The sequence below is a fragment of the Curcuma longa genome, chromosome 8, assembly GCF_044706935.1.
Source record: "Curcuma longa cultivar G26 ecotype Majalengka, Jawa Barat chromosome 8, ITB_CL_G26_1.1, whole genome shotgun sequence".
Lineage (NCBI taxonomy): Eukaryota > Viridiplantae > Streptophyta > Magnoliopsida > Zingiberales > Zingiberaceae > Curcuma > Curcuma longa.
In genome coordinates this window covers 380,184-399,198 of record NC_133868.1, presented here as the reverse complement: position 1 = coordinate 399,198, position 19,015 = coordinate 380,184, and the positions used below count along the sequence as shown (strand labels likewise).

Sequence of the window (19,015 nt, the reverse complement as noted above, 5' to 3'; positions counted from 1 at the left end):
AATTTACCTTTTATCATATTGATGCTGACTTTATGTGTTTTTTATTTAATTTCTCTTGTTATTTGTTGTATATATCAGCTATTACCTAAAATTTATGTTGACTTTCAGAGGTTGTGGACTCTATGGCATCTTCTCCAACAAAACGAGGACAGTTTGCAAAAGGATTCAAGAAATTAGAAAGAATATTACATTCAATAGATTGGGACAACCAATAGGAGAAGCTACTGTTGAAATGCAAAGTTATATTGGGGTACTTGCTCAAGAAAATGTTAAGATTAGTTACAAGACTTGGAAGCAGGTTCCAATGAATGTTAAAGAATTGATATGGGAATAGGTCAATGTAAGTAATTTAGCATGTTTTACCAATTACAGTACTCATATTCTTATGATAGCTTTAATCTTACATCTTAATTTTTTAATGGATTTTCACTTTTGTGATTGACAGTTGACATACAATGTTGACATTGTTGGGATGTATACTATAAACCTAGCTTTTTGTAAGAACATCTATTTTAAAATAAATTGAAATGAGAATCACTTTGATCAAATATTTATATTTTATATTTTTGATATATGTTAATGCAGTTGTCTACTTAATTTATATTGTAGATAACATGGTATGTGGTGTCATACAGAAGATCATGTTATCAATTTCTTATAAATTATGCTACAGTAGCTCACAACCAAGATGGATTGGGACAAACCATTGGAGTGATTGTAGTGTAATAGATTTTAGTTTATCTCCTACAATTGGTATCAGAGCCGGTGCGCTTCTGATTGGACTAACCGCCAAGGGAGCAAGACGGCAAAGATGGAGGGGGAAAAAGGTATGATTTTAAAAGTTAATTTTAAATACCATATTATTTGTTTTAAGTGCAGGGAGAGAGGGCACTACAAAAATAAGTGCCCTACTCGAAAGATTCGGACGGCACCACCGGCGGCAAAGGAGCAACCGATGCCAGGAGCCCGGAGGAACAAAGAACACATCCAGTGCTTCAAGTGCCGAAAACATGGTCACTACAAGAATCGATGCCCGGAGAGGAAGACGGTGAAAAAATCAGAATTAGGGGAAGCGATTCCGGTAAGTCAGTTAAATTACGAAAATACCCCTAGGTTGCATGCCCATGCTAGATTTACTTTTTCTGAAAATTTAGATAATTTTTCTGTAAATTTAGAAAATTTAGAAAAAGTTAATTTGAACAATTCAAATTTAGATAAATTTAAAAATTTAGATAATCTTAAAAATTCAGATCTAGATAAAATTGATTTGACTAATTCAAATTTGAATTTGTCAAATCTGAATAATTCAGAAAATTTAAATTTAGATAAAAATTTGACTAAATCAAATTTGGATAATTCAAATTTGAAAAAGTTAGATTTAAAAATAATAGATAATAATTTATATAATTTAAATTTAAATAATTCTAAATTAAATAAATTAGAAAATTCAATCTTAAATCCTAAAGATAAAGAAACCTTATCTAACTTTGATAAAATAATTAATAAATCTGAATTAAATAATAATTTAACTAATTCAAATATTACCAATTCAACTATTAATAATTCAAATTTAATTAATTTAGACTTATCCCAAATAAATAAAAAATTAGAACAAGACTTTAACTCTTTCAACCAAGATAATGATAAGTCTAATAAATCAACTTTAAATAATTTAATAATTCCGAAAATTACTAATAATTCAACCCAACAAGATAAAATTAATAAAAATTACAATAAGTTAAATAACTCAAAATTAATTAATAATTCGAAATCAAAAATTCAAGATAATACTAATAATAAGAAAAATTCAAATTTCAACAAGATAAATCCTAAAATTAATAATTTAATAGATAAAAATTTGAAATTAAATAATAAAATTAATTATAATTCTGTACCTTTTAATTATGACACATTAAATAACTCCACGGTAAGTCAAGAAAATTTAACTTCAATAATAATTAGCTTATGTAAGAAAATAGCTAAGTCCGAAGACTTGAATAAATCACTCCAAAAGAAAATAGAACTTCACAAGAAGAAAATAAACAAATACAAATAAAATAAAATTAAAATTAAATTAAAAGCCAAATTAAATTAAATTAAAATTAAAATTAATAATAATTAAATAAAAGAAAATTAATAATCATCAAGATAATTATGAAACATTAAATAACTCTAAAAATTAAATTCAATAATTCAAAATTAAAATTCTAAAATATAGGAAAATATTTTTATAAATTTTAACAAGTCAAATTAAACCTTAAAACTCAAATTTATTAATCATTCAAACTTAATTATCCAATTATTGCAAGGATTGAGCCCCGGGGAGCCGTCCTTTGCGAATAATTCAAACTATAAATAATATAAGTTTATAATGCAAACATAAATTAAATTAAAAAAAATTAAATTAAATTAAATTAAATTAAAATTAAATTAAATTAAATTAAATTAAATTAAAATTAAAATTAAATTAAATTAAATTAAATTAAAATTAAATTAAAATAAAATTAAATTAAATTAAAATTAAATTAAATTAAATTAAAATTAAATTAAAATTTAAACTTAAAAGCTATGAACATAATTAAAAGAAATTACGTTTAATTATGAAACTAAATTAAAATATTACCAAATGAAATAATAAAAATAAAATTCAAAGTGTGTCAAAGTGGGTTGACACGCTCGCGGGTCCACACGACATGTATCAAATCGAGAATTTGATACATCCTTAGAAACAAAAAATTATTTGTGTGAATTGTTTGACTCATGCATACTTGCCATGACATGCATCTGCTTTACTTTAAGTGCATATAACATGACATGTCATCATGTTTATTTTTCTGTATTAGAAATTAGGATAGTTTAAGGACCAACTACTTGATCAATTCTTGCCAACATAGTACCAGGGTGGGGCGAGATGATAGTACGTCAGGGAGGCTAGACAAAGTGGTCAAGAAGGGTAAGGAGTACCTGACTTGGTTCACGGAGTCGAACCGAACTGGCCGAAGCTACCTCGCCACATCCTAGACTAGTTAGACCAAGGTTTTTCAATAAATTGGTTAAGTCCATAATTTCTTGAATGGATTCTGTCTAGGAAGTGGTCGTTGCTCCGATAACCAAGAAGGCCCCTGTGCCTCGCCACCCACCTGGGAATCAATTTTTGAAATGTGTACTTAATTGGTTGAAGGCTAAACCTGAATCTAACTCAAAATTGATCAAGTATAGATACCTCTTCACAATAAACAAAGATAAAATTGAACTCATCTCACACAACCCATAAGGTTACCCGTGTATGCTATGTATTGCAACACTTAGTACGGGTGAGATGATAAGGACAATTAAAGTACAATATTTTGAAAAAGATTTTCAAAAATTACTATAAATATTTTTATAAAAACTATTTTTGAAAATTGATATTTCCTTGAGTTTCATGCTTGCTGGTTGTATCTATACTATAACTTTTCAAAACATTATATATTTGAAAACTTGGTTGACCAACACATTAGACACAAAACCTCTAGGTCAACACTAAGTCTAAGAACCCTAAGACACATAGGCAGAAAATTCTTGTGGTCAACAAGGATGTCCTAAGAGAGTGTCTAGTTCAGGGGGAGGTCATTCTTGAAAGATCATATTTTTTAAAGACCTCTTAAAAACAAACTTAAAAAATTCAAAAATTATATTTAAAAAAAAAAAAATCTTAAGTTAGTTACTCTGGCTGAGCTAGATTAACCTCTAAGACACTTAGGGAGATTGCCTTGTGGCTAACAAGGGACCCGGTGGAAGTGTCAGATTTAGGGGGAGGTCTAAATCGAAAGAGTATAATTAACTTAAAATTTTTTCTAAAATTAAATTTCAAAATTATTTTATACATTACCTTTTTATTCTGGGTCAAACTCCTAGCTAGACACATAGGGAAGCTGCTTTGTGGTTAACAAAGAATCCTAATGACGTGTCTGGTTCAGGGGGAGACTCTGACTTAAAAGGATAATCATTAGTTTTTCAAAAACCTATATATTTTTTCAAAAACACTCTTGCAAAACTATTTGAAAAACAAGATTTCAAAATTATTATATATTATTCTTTTGATTTAGGATCAAACCCTAAGGACACACGGGGGAGTTTGCTTTGTGGTTAACAAAGGGCCCTGAGGACGTGTCTAGTTAAGGGGGAGATTCTAATTTAAAAAGGATAATAAATAGTTTTTCAATAAAAAATACTATCTAGTTTCAATGAAAATTATTTTAAAAATCATTTCAAAACTTATTATTTTTTCAAAAATACCTATGTTGCAAAATATTTTTGAAAACTAAGTTCAAAATCTTTTTGAAAATTAAACTCATTTGAAAATACTTTTGAAAACTAAGTTCAAAATCTATTTTGAAAATCAAACTTACTTTGAAAATTCTTTTGAAAAACTATGTTAAACAAATATTTCAAAACTTAAATTTGAAAACTGTTTTGAAAATCTAATACAAAACTTATGTTTCCAAACTTATTTGAAAATCACTCAAAAAAAAAAAAAAAAAAAAGTTTTACAAACTATTATGGTCTTTCAAGAATTGTCAAGACTTAGGTGTGACCATAGACATTACCAATATTGTTGGTGCAAGAGTGAATGGACTTAAATTCTAAAATCTTTTTGATGTATGAAAAGGGGGAGAAGAGACCTTAAGTTAATAATATAGAATTCTCCCAGATTATTAAACCCTGACCGATATTAACTTAAGAAATTGTCAAACATCAAAAAGGGGGAGATTGTTGGTGCAAGATGCACTAAGATCTTGCCTAGAGTTTCGATGTTTGACAATACACCTAGGTCTGGTCAGTTTGACCAAGGGTTGATCCAAACAGGACTTGATGTTTGGATGTGTGGAAGTGAGTGAGAAAGATCTAGTCGGTTAGACTAGACAATGGAAGTCCTGGTGAGTGAAGCTGGGCAAGGGAAAGTCCTAGTTGTAGGCTAGGCAAAGGGAAAGTCCTGGTTTGGAGGATCAGGCAGAAGTCTTGGCAGAGTCAACGTGCACCAGGCAAGATCCGGACTTGGGTAGTTGCGGATGAAATGGACTTGGTCAGGAGGACCAAGTTGCAGAGAAGAATGGACTGATCAGGAGGATCAGTTGCGTTCAAGTCCTGGGGGGCAACGACAGAGCCGAGCACAAGTCCAACAAGTCTGGGTGACTTGGTTGGCACAAATTCTCCAGAATGGAGTGGGTTAGACTAACCCAGGATTTCGGGAGAAATCCGAAGTTAGACTCACAAGGTAAAGTTAGGTTTGCTTCTTTGTATGCATGCTGATTTTTTCAGGAACTATAATACAGGCTGAACTTCAAAAGGCCATAACTTTTGACTCGGGTCTCAGAACGAGGCAAACTCAGATGCGTTGGAAAGCTCTTTCAGAGATCTACAAAATTGGTGTTTTGAGTTTTTTCGGATTCCGGCTGGAGTCGACTCAGAATGCCACTTGAGTCGACTCGGAGGGCTGGAGTCGACCCAGAAGCCCATTTGAGTCGACTCGGGCAACAGATAACGTCCAGAATGAAGTTTTATCCACCACATAAGCTGGAGTCGACTCAGGGCTTGCTGGAGTCGACTCAGGAGGTCTATATAAGGCTGTGAACGTGCAGAAGCAACTCAATTCAAGCCAGAAACCTCCCAAATCATTCTGGAATGCTGTGAAACGAAAAAGAGGCCAGACGCTTGCAACCGGGGAAGATCCAGGAGGAGTACGTGGTGCTCGGACTTCCGGATCGGCGGCAAATTGCTTGGTTATTTCTTTCTTAATTATTCCTGTTATTATTGTGCATTGTTTATTGGACTGTAAGACGGGTTTCTCCGCCTCCGAACAACTTCGGAAAGGAGACCACTAGTGGACGGGCGCCTCCCGTGATTAGGCCTTGGACGTACTAACCCTGGGGGGTTAGGAACCAAGTAAAAATCCCGCGTGTCCCCCTGCTGTGTTATTTAATATTTCCGCTGCTTAGTTTGTACAGTTAACGAACGAAATCGAAAAAGCGACACGCGCTATTCACCCCCCCCTCTAGCGCGTACACGATCCTACAAATCCTAAACAAAATTATGTTAATTTTGTTATCCAACAAAATTATGTTATTTTTCTTATCCGATAAAATTTTGTTATCCAATAAAATTATGTTAATTTTGTTATTCAATAAAATTATATTAATTTTGTTAGTTTTTTCCTAAACTTCCTAGCGAAGCAAGCCTATAAAAGGAGAGGAGAGGAGGCGGCTGAAATCAATCCTTTTCTCTTGGTTCTAAATTAGGGTCGGCGCCTCTCTACTCCATCTTCTCATCCTAGGGCCGACTCTCACATCCTCCCCTTACCCTCTTCATATCCCTTAGGGCTGGCGCCCAAAGAAGAGGAAGAAGAAGAGAGAAAAAGGAGAGGAAGAGAAGAAAGCTAGGCGCCCAAGATCTCTTCCCTTTCCCTTGTTAGAGTTGACGCCCCTTCCTTGGTTTCTCCTTGGTTCTCCCTAGGGCCGGCACCCAAAGAAGGAAGAAGAGGAAAGGAAGGTGGCGGCTTGGAGAAGAAAGGAAGAGAGGAAGAGGAGAAGGTGGTGTCTCAATCATAGGTTCTTCCTTCTCTTATTGCCTTCGATTTGGAAGATAGGAAAAGAAGATTGGGTGGTTTGTCTTGGTAGATCGTCGCCCACACGACGTCCAAGAAGAGGAGAGAAATACAATAGAAGATCAAGAGGCCTTCAGGTAACAAACATCTTCTATACAATCTACAAAGAAAAGGTATGCCTTGTTTATTAATTCCGCTACGTTGTTTATTTTCCTTTGTATGGATCCTGAATACCAACACAAGAGTTCCAACGATCTTATGCTTCGATCTAGGTGTGCTTCGATTGGTCAAGAACTTGCCTGATCAATCAAGCACATGTCTGATCGAAGATGTAGGTTGCTTGGAAAGGTTCCGTCCCTGGAAAATTTTTATCTGGCAGAAATTAAACAGGACAAAATTCTAGGCACCTTCAAGTGGTATCAAAGTATAGGTTCTAGTTCTATGTGGTTGATTTCAATTAATTTATGCACTTTTCATACATAAATTTAGGCAGGATAATAGTAGGATGTGCAAATAGATTAACTTTATGGTTGCAAGATTCCTAGTTCCAACTATTATGGCCTAATGTGTGTTATGTATTGTGTGTTGTGCATGGATGTAATAATTATTTTAATTTACTGTTTGATCTAGAATACATGTAAACTCCTTTGTGGAGTATAGGATCGATGGATGTAAATTATTTTATTATTGTTGCACTTGTATCCTTGCTTTGAGTGGTGTTGTATTGATGACCGAAGGCGTGGCTGAGAAGGAAGCAAGATAGACGTGACTACATTGACGGCATATTGAAGAACGGTGGATATCTGATAATGCCATAATAGTAGAAAATTTATTTTTCATATTTATTGCCTTTATGCTATTCTTTTATGTTGTTTTATATGCTATTACGTTAATGCATATGTTTAAAATTCCTCAATTCAAAAAACTAAGTGGGAGAGAGATTATTTAAATAAATCTCATGGTTGTTGGGATGTACACTATAAGCCTAGCTTTTTGTATAAACATCTATTTTGAAATAAATTAAAATGAAAATCACTTTAGTCAAATACATTTCCCTAATTGCTTTCTATCAGGTCTTCTTTTTTTTCAGCTTCCACAGTTCTTTTTATCGATGCCCTCTTTTTCAACATCACAGCCTTTCCTTTCTTTGATTGGGTGCATTGCCTATGCCAGGCAGAGGATAAAAATGCATACACAATTATGGTACACCTTTAGGGAAAAAATATATATTTCGGCCCTCTCTCTCTCTCGAGCTATCTAACGATACCCTAATGGTTGAGCCCTTCGGCCCTTGCTTTCTGCTTGAATCGCCTAGGTAGTTCTCTTGAGTTCCCCACTCTACCCCTGAATAGAAAAGACCTCGTCCAGAGACAGTTCGCGTAGCGTAAGGAATTCCTTATTTAGTTTCCGGTTTGAGAGTGGAATCTCTTCCGGTTGCTGCTTAAGTAGCTCGTGTTGTTTACTATAAGAGGTCGGGACTATAAAGTGAAGCTGGTTCCCATGTTTTTCTCCTAAAATCAGGGACGGTCAAACTAATATGCAACAGACTCTACCGACACAAGCAACAGTCGTGAATGGTGTAAGTGAATGGGGCGAGTGATAACGACGTGGTAGTTTCGTTGAACCATTCACGACTACAGTATGCAATGCCATTCACGACTACGGTATGCAAGTCCTAAAAGAGATGACACTGTTGTTTGTGCCCTCTGTAGCTCAGCAAGTTCGGGACTCAAACTAGAAGTACTATCGCACTCCGGCTGCATAAAGAACCTTTCCGGCTGAGACTTCGTAGCTCCCCGCTTGCTTAGTGAGTGGATTCTGTGCCCTATGCTTTTCTTGTTGTCCATCGGTGAGGTCGGGAATTAGAGAGAGGAACGATCATTCCTTATTGTAACAAGAATCAAGCTTAAGTCTCTTCCAATGGGAGAAGAAAGAAGATATTTTGTGTACTTTATGAGGCACATAAGGAAAAGCATGAAGTTGGCTCAGCTGCAGGCTCCGCACCTTAAAGTACGGGTTCGGGAAAGAGCGGAAGAAACGAGTTCAAACTACCTAAAGCAGCTCCAGGCGGCGGCACCTTTTTTCCTTTCTTTTGTTAGCTGTCCCTTGCTTTCATCTTTCAATCAACAGGTATACGGCTCCCCTGGCACCCCTTATGAGGAAAGTAACAAAGACTGATTTTTCTGAGTTACACTGAGTGGGCGTAACACCTGTTGAATGAAAAGAGATTCCCTGTACGAGTCAGAGATTGCTTAGTTTCCGTTGTTGCTCTAGTTTCAGCTGCTATTTACCCTTTGCAAGAGGGATTAAGTGATAGGGACTGCCGGGAAAGGTTTCAAGGGCAAGGTGCGAGGCGTCATTATCATTTGCTCCTTATTTGGACTCGGAAGGGTCGGGGCAGAGGGTATCGACAGATAGCTCGACTAATAAGGAGAGGAATGAGGGCACCGACGTACTCGAGCGGATACGCGAGAGGATATGTAATAGCTCGCCATACATATAAGTTCTAAGGGTATCCGAGAAGTACGTTATTATAGTTAGGAAAGAGTCAATGGTACACCATGTTAGACCTGTTGCTGCAGGGCCAAAGGGATCGACCAAAAGGGAGATTGTAGAACGATAGGCATATTTCTACTATATATAAGGGGCAGATCTTTCGTATTCGTAGTTTTGAATAGCGAACTTATATTGTAGTACCTAACATATATTGGGAATTTATATTATAGTAAGGCGGCCCGGAACTTATATTATAGTAAGTGCGACCCTTACTATATATTTAGCTACAATTGCGTAGCAGAGGAGTTCAAGATGGGAATTTATTGCCCTAAAATAAATATAAATTTCGAAGAGAATAAAGAAAATGCAGGAGTGAAAGAAAAGATATGTAGAAGATAATGCAGGAGTGAAAGATGGGTCCAGTAGATAAACGAGATAAGGAATTAAAGAAAGATAAAGAAGCTCCACTTGCCCCCCCCCCCCCCCCCCCCCCCCCCCCCCCACCCTTGAAAGGCATAAAAGTGAGGTCGCTCACCAGTAGTACTCCTTAAACAGCATACCACGCGATAGATGCGGAGCTCTCATCTTAGAACACTTTGACCCTTCAGTCATCCGATGAGTTTAAGAACTATGTGCTAGGGCAGCTTTAGGTCAAGTAGTTCAGCCTACTTCTTTCTGGAAAGGACTAAGATCAACTGCATTCATTCTCCTTGCTTGGGAAAGAGTGATCCTTATAACTATTAGATGGCTGTAGCAGGGCCGTTCCTCTTGAATGAGGTAGGCGCCCCTTAAGCAGAGAGAATTTGAGTCGGCCTATTGAACTTTGAATCCACAAACGCAGCACAGCCTATCTGGTCTCGCATCAACCACACACACCATTGAAAGTTAGATAGGGGATCGGGCCTAAACAACTCTTCATCTGGTACTTGCAGGGGAAAGACTCCTATCGTAGCTAGCTCACTCCTTCTTCTTCTTCACTCCAGTGTTGAATGAGACCCATTCACTCTACTCTTCGCACAAGGAAGTATAATCAAGCTCAATCCCACTAAGAACACATTTATTCCTTTCCCCATTGCCCGTAGCTTGATACCATTCCTTACATGCCCTCATAAGAGCTAGCCCGCTACAGAATCTTTGGAACTCTATAATATTCACTCAATGCCAAGCTTATGCTAAGGAGAGAGTTGCCCCAGCTAGTGAACCGTATCTGGATTAGGGATTCGCACTGACCGAACTTAGAGTAGAGAAATTGCCCCTAATATAGTAAATTGAGGAGGAACTTATATTATAGTAAGGGGCCCTTACTATATATTTGAACTTATATTATAGTATGGCGGCCCTTACTATATATTTGGCGGTCGGATAGTCGGTCGGCCCTTACTATATATTTGATGATCGGTCCTTACTATATATTTGAACTTATATTATAGTATGGAGGAATTTATATTTATTTTAGGCCATATATTTAAACTTATATTATAGTATGGCGGAATTTATATTTATTTTAGGCCATATATTTGGCGTAAATTGCGTAGTAGAGGAGATAAATAGCCCCTTTGGGGCTATTTACGACTAATCCGATCGACTCTGCGTAGCAATTTCACTCCTCTGCTATGCAATTTCACTCCTCAATTGTATATATTAGGGCCCTGTATATATATTGGGGAGATAAATAGCCCCAAAGGCTATTGTAGACTAATCCGCTTGTATATAATATAAGTTCCTCAAAAATATAGTAAATGTAGCAGAGGAGATAAATAGCCCCAAAGGCTATTGTAGACTAATATCCACCTGTATATAATATAAGTTCTCCAATATATATACAGGGCCCTAATATAGTAAATTGAGGAGTGAAATTGCTACGCAATTTACGACTATCCGCCATACTATAATAAATTCCCTATATATTAGGGCCGTCATACTATAATATAAATTCCCAATATATGGCCCTAAAAGAATATAAATTCCGCCATACTATAATATAAATTCCCAATATATGTTAGGTACTACAATATAAGTTCGCTATTCAAAACTACGAAAGATCTACCGTTCCTTGCATCTCCGGAAGACTCACTATATTTTACTAGGAAGAGTCTCACTCCTTAGGCTTTGAGGCGGTTGAATAGAAAGCAGAATCTATCGAATATCAAAATACCAGACTATGGCAGAATGGGCAAGCTCGGAAAAGACTCCTGATTTGTTTCAGGATGGGCTCTTCCAGAAATGGATAACCATCTTTCTTTTTCGCAAGTGGGGAAGGGGGCCTTAAGTTCAAGATTGGAGCTGGCTAGTCGAGGAACTTGATATTCTTGAAAGCTGGTGCACTTATATATAAGATACGAAGGATTTTTCCTGCTGAGATAAAGAGTTGAAGGGCTTCGACCGTTCCTTCTGAAGCTGAAAAAGACCAGATAGAATGGCTCTACTTATATACATAATGTAGAGGGAGAGTATGAATAGGCTTTAGGGATTAATTATATTTTTTCCCTAAAGGTGTACCATAATTGTGTATGCATTTTTATCCTCTGCCTGGCATAGGCAATGCACCCAATCAAAGAAAGGAAAGGCTGTGATGTTGAAAAAGAGGGCATCGATAAAAAGAACTGTGGAAGCTGAAAAAAAGAAGACCTGATAGAAAGCAATTAGGGAAATGTAGAGGGAGAGTATGAATAGGCTTTATGGATTAATTATTTTTTCCCTAAAGGTGTACCATAATTGTGTTTGCATTTTATGTTAATGCAGTTGTTCACTTAATTTATATTATAGATAATATGGTGTGTGGCGCCATACAGAAGATCATATTATCGGTGATATATAAATTATAAACAGTAGCTCACAACCAAGATGGATTGGGACAAACCATTGGAGTGGTTGTAATGTAATTGATTTTAGTTTATCTTGACTATAAAATTACACTAGTGCACTTTGTGTGTATTGAGTAGGACTGTTTGAGGTCGTTCTATTTATACTGACTATATAATCGAACTAGACCTTTGTTATTATGGATGTGCATGCTCTAAATCTCTATATAATAATAAGCACATATACTTAGTATTTATTTCTTTAATTCATTAAAAAGTGAGATTTATTCGTTAAATCAAAAGGTCCGATGAGTTGGGAGATAATGCTTTATATATGGTGTGTTATTGATTATAGAAGGAATCTGTGTCCTAATTATTTAGATTGATGATGTCCCCTTGAGGAGCTCATAAGGATTATCATGTAAACCTTACAAGTGGACTTCGTCTGCATGATAATAAAGTTGAGTGATACTACTCTTGGATTAAGAAGTTAATTAATTGAGTTGTCAGTAATTTAATTAATTGATGGACATACGATATCTTAAACACAGGGAGATTAATGCACTCATAATAAGAAGGAGCCCATATTGTAATATGGGATTGGTGCGGTAGTTCAATAATAACCCTTTAGTGGTATGAGTTATTATTGATAGACTTGAGTTAGGTGTTTAGGGAGAACACAGGAAGCCTAAACCCATCAGAAGGCCAAAACCAATTCCTGCTCTAGGTCTTTGTTGTAGCCTCTGAATAAAGCCTCGTATCCACCTAATGAGATTCTGTTAGAATTTTATTAAAAATTCTATTGAGAATTCAGTTAGAATTCTATTAAGAATTCTATTTAGAATTCTATTAAGAATTCAGTTAATAGAATTCAGATTAATTCTAAATAGAATTATATTAATTTTATTATCCAACAAAATTTTATTAAGTTTTGTTATCCAACAAAATTTTGTTAAAAAATTTTGTTATCCAAAAAAATTATATAAATTTTATTATATAATAAAATTATATTAATTCCGTTATTTTTTTCCTAAACTTTCTATGATGGCAAAGCTATAAAAGGGGAGGAGAGGGAGAGGCTAAAACACAATTTACATCTTGTTTTAGCCACCTAGGGCCGGCGCCACCTTCTTTAATCCTCTCTCCTTTGTTTCCTTTTTAGGGCCGGCACCCTTCTTCACTAACATCCTCCTCCGCCTTTGTGCTAGGGCCGGCGCCCAAGCACCTCCTCTTTTCCTTTGCTAGGGCCGGCGCACAAGGAAGTTAGGGTCGGTGACCAAGAGGTGGAGAAAGAAGAAGAGAAAGAAGGAGAGGAAGAGGAAGAAGGAAGAGTTCTTCCTTGAGTTGTTACCATCGGATTGGAAGAGAGGAAAAGAAGGAATTGGGTGGAGTTCATCTTGGTAGATCGTCGCCCACACGACGTCCAAGAAGAGGAGAGGAATACAGTAGAAGATCAAGAGGTCTTCGAGTAAAGAACATCTCCTATACAATCTCAAGAAGAAAGGTATGACTTATTTAATTCCACTACATAGTTATTCCTTTCATATCCTTCGTATGGATCCTGAATACCAACACAAGAGTTCCATCGATCCTATGCTTCGATCAAGGTGTGCTTTGATTGGTCAAGAACTTGTTTAATCAATCATGCACATGTCTTGATCGAAGACGTAGGTTGCTTGGAAGGTTTTGTTCTTGAAAAAAAATTTCTGGCAAGAATTGAACGGAATGGAATTCCAAGCACCTTCAATGGTCTCAGAGCATAGGTTCTGGTTTATGTGTGATGCATTCAAACTTGCGCGTTGGCTCTGAGTGTCTTCCTCCATATCAAATGAGTTTGTTATGGTCGTAGGATTCCTAATTCCAACTTCTTTTATGGATGATTATAGGAACTTATTTAGGAGTGTGTGATTTTCTTTGAGGAATCAATATTATTTTAAATTCTAAAGTTTTGACCAAATATATTAATTTGTGATTCTCAGGATTTCATTATGGCTTTCAACCCACTTGCTGTTATTCTAAAAGAAAACAAACTTACTGGTCCTAATTATATTGATTGGAAACGGAACTTGGACATTGTCTTAACTGTTGAAGAGTACAAGTTTATACTTTTCAAGGTCTGTTATAGCATGCCTGATAAGGATTCTACTGAAGAGGAGATAGAGAGACATAGGAATGGGTTAAGACAGATGAGATGGCGCAGTGTTACATTTTAGCTTCTATATCAAATGTACTATAACATCAGCATCAGGTCATGCCTACTACCTATGACATGATGCTCAATCTCAAAGAACTTTTTAGACACCAAAATCAGGCAGCTAGGCAGGAGGCCTTGAAAAAGCAGTCTGGACATAGGAAGGTAGACTATTCTCGTAGAAAAGAGAACAATAAAGGTTTATCTTATTCATTAGTTATTGGACATAGGGTGGAAGAAGGGTTGTTTGAAATCAGCAAACAGTAAGTGGCGTCAATACAAAGCCCATCTGACTCAAGCTTTCATTTTAAGCAAGCTTGATAGACCCCAGGAAGTGTCCGATCCACCCAGTGGCTACGGTATTACAAGAGATGATTGGATTTCTTTTGTCATTAGTCGCATGTCTGAAGACTTCATTGTAAGATTCTTAATTTATTCTTTTAAAGCTTGAATAATTTTAGATCTTCAATGATAAGTTAGTGATCAACAAAAAGAGTAAGTATTTTGTAGCATATTTCCATAATATGTTTGAAATAAATAGAAACTAAGTGATCAACAAAAAGAGAGAAGAAAACAACACATATATCCTCATCGGCTTTCACGTAAAGGATATGCACGCTTAGCTGAGGAAATAGTAAGTATTTTGTAGCATATTTCCATAATAACCCTTCAATTATTTCACCTAAAATTTACCTCACGTATGTTGCTGGATTTTTCTTTTTGTAGGGGACTGAATTATGTGATGATGCTGACATAAATAGAGCTATTATGTGGAAGAAAGGATGAGTCAACAAAAAAGGGGACTTTGAAGGCGAGGATTTGACGAAAACAGTCCAAAAGATTGTAAGAAAATTAGTACCACATAAAAACCATCAACATTATTTGAATTTTACCAATTTTCAGTGCAAATTCTTTTTAATGTGCATGACAGGATGATTATATACAACAAAAGCGGGAAGGTAAGCTGAAAATTGAAGGGACAAAAGAGGATATACTTACAAAAGCTCTTGAGACGGGAGAAAATGTCGGACGTGTGAGGGGCATTGGAGGTCATATCACTCCAACAATGTATTTCAACTTTGGTAGAACATGTAAGAGTGCTGATGTTGCCCAAGAGTTAATGAATGAACATAAAAGGGAGCTGATGGAGGCAAAGTAGAAAATTTCAGAACAAGATGCACGCATACAAAAACTTGAAGCAATGGTGTATATAAAGGGTCTTAGCGACATTTCGATTGATGACAAAGGCAGTTGCTCAGTCAAGTTACATCACATGAATGAAGATGATATGAAAATCGATGATGACCTGCAGATTGTGTCAGAAGCTGATACTTTACAGGTATTACTTAATATTATACATTCAGAAAAATTTATTGACATTCCTATTTGTATTTTAGGGAAAACCAGTTGCATTGAAATTGGACTCTAGCACAAATATCGCTGCATATGGTACAATTGTTTGTGTCAATGGACCTGATAACTTGCTTCATGGTACTCCATTACCAAAAAATTGCATGCGAGTCGCAATTGATGAAGCAGTGGACAAATCTGGACCTTTGCCACATCCAATTCCAAGTGAATGTGAAGTAATTGGTGATGCTGTAGGAACACATGTCGCTTGGCCACAACACTTGATAGTGAAGCATGATGAGGTATGTGTGATATTAAATTTCAAATTTGAATGTACCAAAAAAAACTTTTATTATTCAACCTATCTAACTTGTTAACATTTTCAATTATTAGAAGCCTCGAAGGAAGATCATTAGTGAACAACCAAAAAAGAAACTTACTTTGTCAGCAAGTGTCCCAAGTGGGGACCGACACATAGACCATGTCCTAAACCAAACGGGTATAAGACGGTGAAAGGAACGAGACACGATTCAGTGTAGCTGCTGAAGGGTTTAGAAGATATTCTGAAATCAATCGTTGATTTTTTGATCAATTAGAGATTATGATATACTACTAGGTGTCACTCATGATCGTTATGTAATTAATGGTTAATTACGGACGACCAACATAACCGGAAACCTATTGGGTCACACGCACAACAAGTTCTCTGAAAAATTTAAAACGAGTTTGAGATTTTGATTCTCAGAATGAAAGAGATAAAATCTGGTTGGACTAGACAATGGACAAATGATGGAACACGTCTTGCAAAGACGAAATGAACGAAACTGATTTCGTTTAAAACAGAGGTCATTTGGTTAGTGAACCAAATGATTTGATTTTGAACCAAAATGAACCAACTTGGTTTGGTTCATGATGGAAGAGGTTTTGGCAGATCGAAAGAAATGAGAAGATTTGTCTTGTGAAGACGAATTAAACAAAACTGGTTTTGTTCAAATTAGAGGTGGTTTGATTATTGAACCAAACAGTTTGGTTTTGAACCAATTAAATTAATTTGGTTTGATTTTGAATCAAATTTAAATTAATAGGCATATGAATTTTGGGTATTAAGTGGATTATGGATTGGATCCAAATCCAATATGATTTTATATCAGATAAAATATTAATAGGAGAATGGATGGTTGAGATTAAATCTTAATGGTTAGGATTAATCCAAACAGTTCATCCCTAAGCCATTAAAATCTTAAATCTATTTGGTTGGCTAGGACCAAATCAATAGCCGGTTCAACAATGAAACCCAATAGCCTCCTCCTTTGGTTTCTTTGGCACGATGCGAGACGCGGTTCGATCCCCAGCTACGGCGTATTTGCAAGAATTTTCTTTCAAATAGGGAACACAATCAAAGGATGCTGGGTATCTGGATTGGCCGCCGTATGCGCTTCCCGATTTACCCTGGTGGTCGGTTGGAAACTTCCGTGGGACTGAGTCGGCCACCCCCAGGGATTGAGTCCATGAGACTGACTGGGATTTATCATTTTTTTGGCACGATGAGAGAACAAAAAGGAGAAAGAAAACGCGATTTTGAAGGTGTGTTCTTCTCCTCCCGATCTTGAGGTGCCACTCAAATTTTCCAATCGCAATTCCACTGTCGGCTTCCTCCGCACGAGAAGAGTCTGCCGTGGCCGACCGCACGATGCCGAGCCTCCCATCCCGAGTCCTAGTCGTCGCCTTTGTGTGGCTGCGCGGGAGGGGAGAAGAGTTTGCTGGAAACCCCTAGCCGCAGCTGTTCTTGCTGCTTCGCGAGCAACCCCTCACAGAGTAGCTTGTGGTGCCTCTTCTCCCTCGCAATCGCTATTCTTCTTCCGTGGCTGACCGTGAATGAAGAATTGCGAGAAGCAGAGTGCTGCTCCTCCCTTCTCCTTCACCGTGAGATTAAAAAACTCACAATTGGGTTCTAGGGCTTGTGTGGGGTAGGTGTGATTGGCGTTTTTCTCCTCTCCAAGAATGGCAACTATTGCTATGGTGTATATGGCAGCCGAAGCGATCATGAAGAAATCGTGATCCTTGAAGAAAATCGTGTGTTGCTCACCTTCCTACCCGATTACTCATCTGAATCTCTGTTTCTGACGGAGATGGCAAGCCATGGAGTCTCGTGGCAAGCTGTGGAGGCTTGTGGCCGACCGTTAGAGAGGCGTTTATTACTACTAGAAGCTTGTGAAAGTCACGAAAATTATTCCATCTATGGAAAATGTTTTCGATTGTAACCGGGAAAAGTTTCTGGCTATTTGTCCTAATTTGGTGGTCAAAGATTGACCATCAAAACTAAATCGGAAATATAATTTTCGGTTACAGTTAGAAAGTCTTATAACGATCGCGACAAACGTTGTTGCGTGATTTTCGAAATAAGACTTTTCTCGATTCGATCGTCATCAGTCATCGGCTAGTACCGAAGACGATGACACGACTCGTGACTTTCGAAGTCATTCAGACGAGAGCTCAACGTGGATCACCAGTAGAGGTGGGACTCGGACGAGGATCGCTCAATTGATTTAACACAGCTCAATATCGTCATCACGAGGCACACGTTTAGAATAATTTTATTCTGTAAATTATATTTATGCAAGTAGAATAATTGTTATTCAGAAAATTTTAATTTCTTGTCATGCCTTGTACATGTTATTTCCTATTTACCATGCATGTGTTGTGATAATAATTTATATTAATTATCTGTATATTTCTGCTGCATACGTTTACGAAACGTGTTAACACGCGCATTGCATCGGGACGATCCCAACACCAAGATCATTACGTATGTTGTATTGTTATAGTATGCGTGCTTTACAGGAAGGAAAAAAATATATTTGTTAGTGAGAGCCCTAGAGCCAATCATATGATGATTGTTGTATGGACTCATTGTATCATATTTCTATATTTTTATAAAGGCATTTCTTTATGGTTATTATACTAACTTGTATTGGTGTCAAATAACTAAGTATAATAACGTCCTTGAGTAGATAGTTCATATCTATATCAATCGATTGGTTGAATCGATAGTGAGATGATATAGAGAACACTACTCTTAATGATTCCTAGTCAAGTATTAACATTCAGGGACAATATTAATGCGATGAGACTAGCATGTAGGTCAACACGATGACTTGATCTCATAAGTCATGGATATGAGATATCAAGTTGACACATGGGTATGCATTGGAGAATGTATACTGAATGACCCACCATGAGAAAGTATCATGGATCGTTATATGAGTGTCATATACTTTCTCATGTGGCTATTAGTATGACTATTAGTCCTTGGACCTGAAGTCACTATGGTTCCCAACATAAGGAGTTGCATACTTTGACTTTGTCAAACGTCACCCGTAAATGAGTGAACTATAAAGGCAATTACTAGGTTTATGACAAATTATGTGGAGGGATGTGAGTGATGTAGATGGGATCTATCCAGAAGCATTGCCAACGTGTGTTGGGATGTATACTAGAATCCTAGCTATGTAAATAAATATTCTGAAATGAGAATCACATTTAGTCAATATTTGCATTTAGTATTTATGCAAGTGTCCAATTAATCTATATTGT

At 36.5% G+C, this 19,015-nt stretch overlaps 1 pseudogene; it reads left to right on the top strand.

Moving 5' to 3' along the window:
- Window positions 1-94: 94 nt before the first annotated feature.
- Window positions 95-18,286, top strand: LOC141833134 (uncharacterized; annotated as a pseudogene).
- Window positions 18,287-19,015: the final 729 nt, after the last annotated feature.